Source organism: Oryctolagus cuniculus, chromosome 13, assembly GCF_051225735.1.
Source record: "Oryctolagus cuniculus isolate XC-2025 breed Fujian yellow rabbit chromosome 13, ASM5122573v1, whole genome shotgun sequence".
Classification (NCBI taxonomy): domain Eukaryota; kingdom Metazoa; phylum Chordata; class Mammalia; order Lagomorpha; family Leporidae; genus Oryctolagus; species Oryctolagus cuniculus.
The window spans coordinates 81,307,462-81,312,524 of record NC_142879.1 but is presented as its reverse complement, the minus strand read 5'-3'; the positions used below and the strand labels follow the sequence as shown (position 1 = coordinate 81,312,524).

Here is a 5,063-nt window from a genome sequence, read left to right as displayed (position 1 = left end):
ATATAACAGCAGATCTGTTAATCATTTAAAAGTGAATTGTCATGATTACCCAGATGTAAAGAATGCAATATGTGCTAATGAGTTAGCAGTCACAGACATTTAGAATTAGAGGTATTTTGGAACCTTTTCAATACTGCAGTTTTTATGAAAAACTAATAATTTTTTATTTGACAGGTAGAGTTATATACAGTGAGAAAGACAGAAAGGTCTTCTTTCCATTGGTTCACTCCCCAAATGGCTGCCACAGTTGGAGCTGTGCCCATCCAAAGCCAGGAGTCAGGTGCTTTCTCCTGGTCTCCCATCCGGGTGCAGGGCCCAAGCACTTGGGCCATCCTCCACTGCCTTCCTGGGCCATAGCAGAAAGCTGGACTGAAAGAGGAGCAACCAGGACTAGAACACTTTGCCCATAAGGGATACCAGCACCACAGGTGGAGAATTAACCAAGTGAGCCACGGCGCTGGCCCCCGATAAATTTACTCTTAACAAAATATCAAAATATCTTATTCAGTATAAAGTTAGTAGTGAAAAGAGACTACCTTGTTGAACACAGAAATTTGAGATTATATTTCTTGGTATTAATTTGCATCTTAAGGCTTATTGCCTAGTTTATTTCAACATTTCCATCTAATATTACTAATAATATCTTGTACTTAGTGGTTCACTGTGTGCCAGACAATATTCTTTTGATTTTTTAAAAGATTTATTTATTTATTTATTTATTTATTTGGAAGTCAGAGTTACACAGATAGTGAACAAGAGGAAGAGAGAGAGAGAGAGAGGTCCTCCATCTGCTGGTTCACTCCCCAGATGGCCTAAAAGGTCAGAGATATGCCAATCTGAAACCAGGAGCCAGGACCTCTTCAGGGTCTCCCATGCAGATTCAGGGGCCCAAGGACTTGGGCCAACTTCCTACTGCTCTCCCAGGCTATAGCAGACAGCTGAATGGAAAGTGGAGCAGCCTGGACTTGAACCGGCCTCCATATGGGATGCCCCCACTGCATGCAGTGGCTTTACTAGGTACACCACAGCACTGGCCTCAAGACAATGCTCTAAAATGATGCATTAATTATTCCCAAATATTGAAAAGTGGCATGGTACACATTTGAATGTGTTGTTTTGTACTAGTTGTAGAAACAGTTTAAAATATATTTATATTTAAAAATGTAAGCTTTGATCTAAAGGTTTACTTTCCCTTAAGGTGCCTGTTTGGAAACTGAGAGATCATTGAAGTCTCAAGATAGAGTACAACTGATCTTATCCAAGCCTCCTTTATCACATGAGGATGCTAAATGCCAAGCCCAGAGAAGTTAAGTGAACTGTTCAAGGTCACATAGGTAAGTTGTGGCAGGGATAATTCTGTATTAGCATTAGGTATCCTGATACATAGGCCACTGTTCTGTCAATTTTGTACTCCTTCTGGAGTTAAAGATTCTAAGTTGTGGAAAATTGAATTTGGAAATTTAGTGGTTGCTATGTTGTTATGGTGAGAAATTTCTGTGTATAGCTATGAGTTGCTTAAATTTTATTCAATATATTTTTCTAGTATGTTTGCTATTTATTTGAAATGTATAACAAGTAGCTTCATCTATTTGCCAAAAGAATTTTTTGAAGATTTATTTATATTATTTGAAAGTCAGAATTACACAGAGAGAGAAGGACAGGCAGAGAGAGTGGTCTTCCATTCACTGGTTCACTCCACAGTTGGCCTCCATGGCTGGAGCTGTGCTGACTGGAAGGCAGGAGCCAGGAGCCTCTTCCTGGTCTCCTATACAGGTGCAGGGGCCCAAGGACTTGGACCATTTTATAATGCTTTCCCAGGCCATAGCAGAGAGCTGGATAGGAAGTGGAGCAGCCAGGTCTTGAACTGATGCCCCTATGGAATACCAGCACTGCAGGTGGCAGCCTCACCCACTATGGCACAGTGCCAGCCCTTGCCAAAAGAATTTATAGAAGCTATTCCATATATACACTTCACAATTATTTAGTTACTTGACACGAACTATCCCTGCATATTTGAAAATTTTGAATGGTATCACTTGGGTTTTAAGAATGTTATATTTTAGGTCTCTTAATATTTTTAGTGATGATGTTTTAAAGGCCCTTTCTGTTTTATGAAAAATGATAAGGATTTTGTTGTACAATGGCCATAGTATTACTACTTAAAGCAATAGATTAAATAACACTTTTAAACAAAGTCATTTAATACTGAATTCTAACACACTGGTATATTTTAAAGTGAGAAACCGGATTTCTTTCAGATATTCTAAAGAAGAATGATAATCAAAATTGAAGACATCTACAGTTTTTAATCACTTCTTTTAAATATTAGTCATAATGGTCCAATTTTGAGTTTAATTTTAATTAGCTTTTAAATGATTCAATATGTTTTATAGAAAAAATTCGGAGAACATAATTATATACTCAACCTCCCTCCCTTCTTTTTCCTTCTTTGTCATTTTTTTTAGCTTATGAAATGACATTTTCAGTTTACATTACATTAAAAAGGGTTGTTGAGTCAAGGGACAAGTTTAACAGGCAAAAAGCAAAAAGATCCTAATTTAGAGGGAATACAGACAATGGCTCTAAACAATATTTGAATATCACATCTAAACAATATTTGAATAAATTGATAAATATTTTAATTTCTCCTACTAAAATGCTCAAAGTCTTTAATGATTTATCAAATATTAGTGCAAAATTATGGATTTAAATGATCCCAAAAAGTGATGAATTTTTGTGTAATAAAGTCCAATTTTTGTCAAGGCTTTTTGACAGTCTCACAGAAAACTTATGTTTGTGAATGGGAAGAATAATACCAAAATATCCATACTACTAAAAGCAATTTGCAAATTCAATGCAATCCCAATCAACATACCAACGATGTTCTCAGAGCTAGAAAAAATGATGCTAAAATTCACATAGAAACATGAGAGATGCTTAACATCTAAAGCAATATTATAAAGCAAAAAAAAGCTGGAGACATCACACCATATTTTAAGACATATTACAGGGGTCAGCACTATGACAAAGCAGGTAAAGTCACCGTCTGCAGTGCCGGCATCTCATATGGGTGCCAGTATGTTTCCCAGCTGCTCCACTTCTTATACCCCTCTCTGGTATAGCCTGAGAAAAAAGTAGAAAATGGCCAAAGTCTTTGGGCCCCTGCACCTGCATAGAGACCTGGAAGAAGCTCCTGACACTTGGATTCAGATCAACAGAGCTCCGGCCATTGTGGCCATTTGGGGAGTAAACCAGTGGATGGAAGACCTCTCTCTCTCTCTGCCTCTACCTCTCTGTAACTCTGCCTTTCAAATAAATAAACTGCAAAAAAAAAAAAAAAGAAGAAGTGTTAGCACTGATATAATAACAGACACATAGTTCAATGGAAAAGACTTGGTAGCATAGAAATAAACCCAAATTTCTACCAGCAACTCATATTTAACAAAGGAACTAAAATGAACTGGAGAAAGAAGAATCTCTTTCACAAGTGGTGCAGAGGAACTTGATTATCCATATGTAGAAGCCTGAAAAGAGACTCCAACATCTCTTACACTATGTGAAAGTGAACTCATAGTGAATTAAAATGTAATCATAAGACCCAAACCCAAGTAAACATAGGGGAACTCTAAATATTGTCAACACACAATAGCTTTTGGGTAAGATTCCAATAGCAATAGTCACAAAAATAAAAACAGAGACATTTGAGTATATCTGTGGGGAGCAGCCCGGACTAGACTGTTACTGGAATTAAGACTTATTCTATGCATCTGCTCTCCCACAATATGGCGCTGGGAGAGAAGTAAACAGCTTCCGCACAGCTGCCTCCAGTTCAACCAATTAACTGTAGGACTTGCTCCTGATTAGAGAGCAGCGTACTTGGCGTGTGGGCAGCCGAGTTAGGATTGGCGGAAGAGGACTATAAAGGAGGAGAGACGGCACGCACCAGGAACATCTATGGGGAACATCTAAGGGAACCCGTGCAGCCCCCGAGAGAACCGGCCGGCAGTGTGCCGCTCCCCTGCGGAAGTGGGGAATGCGGCCAGGGGGAACTCCCCTTCCACGGAGGTGGAAGGGACAGTAGCCAACCCGGGAAGAACCAGCAGCAAACCCGGGGAGGGCCGAGCAGACGAAAGAACAGCGCAGGGTCCTGTGTCGTTCCTCCACGAAGAGGGGGAGCGACATAATGGTGCCGTGACTCGGATATGAAGCCTAGGCAGGGCTTAGTGTCATTCCTCCACGAAGAGGGGGAGCGACAATATCCAACTAAGATACTTCTTCACAACAAAGTAAACATCAGAGTGTAGATACAATGAACAGATGGCAGGAAAAATTAAAACTCTGAATGTTTACAGATTTCCAGAACATTTACATGAATTGGAAAAACTCCAAAAAATACAGTGAAGAAACATCTGAATAGACATTTCTCAGAAGAAATGTAAATGGTCAAAACATGTGAATATGCCCGATGTCACTAGCCATTATGTAAATATAAATCAGAGCACCATATCAGTCTCCAACACCTGTGGGAGAATACAACACTCAGGTGTTTGTGTGTGCAGCAAGTGGGTTTAGAGGACCCTGTTCACCTCTGGAGAGCAGAGTCTACAGGGAGGTAAAGAAACCTTACTGCGCAGGGGCATGCTAATCTTCTCTGTATCGTTCCAATTTTAGTATATGTGCTGCCGAAGCGAGCACATGTGCTGCCGAAGCGAGAAAGAGATGAAAAGAATTTATCTCAGCTAGCCACTAATATTCAAGAAACAAGGTCTTCAGGAAAGCCAACTCAACTGACATTTTCATGTCATTGTTAAATAAAGGAAAAATTATCTAGGTTCAGCAATACGTAGTTTATAAGAGAAAGACTACAGAGTAATTTCCTTGGCATAGAAATAACTTTGTCTTTTTTTTTTTTATCTATGAGGGCTTGCTATCACCACCACACACCCACATCCCATATACAAATGCCTGGCTTGAGTGGTAGCTTCTCTGCTTTGAGGCAAGTTTCTGCTAGTGTGCACCCTGGGAGGAGACGGAGGATGGCAGAAGTGCTTGGGTCCTTGCAC

At 39.7% G+C, this 5,063-nt stretch overlaps 1 pseudogene; it reads right to left on the bottom strand.

Annotated features, from left to right (window-relative positions):
• Nucleotides 1-4,627: 4,627 nt before the first annotated feature.
• Nucleotides 4,628-4,695, bottom strand: LOC138845097 (U6 spliceosomal RNA; annotated as a pseudogene).
• Nucleotides 4,696-5,063: the final 368 nt, after the last annotated feature.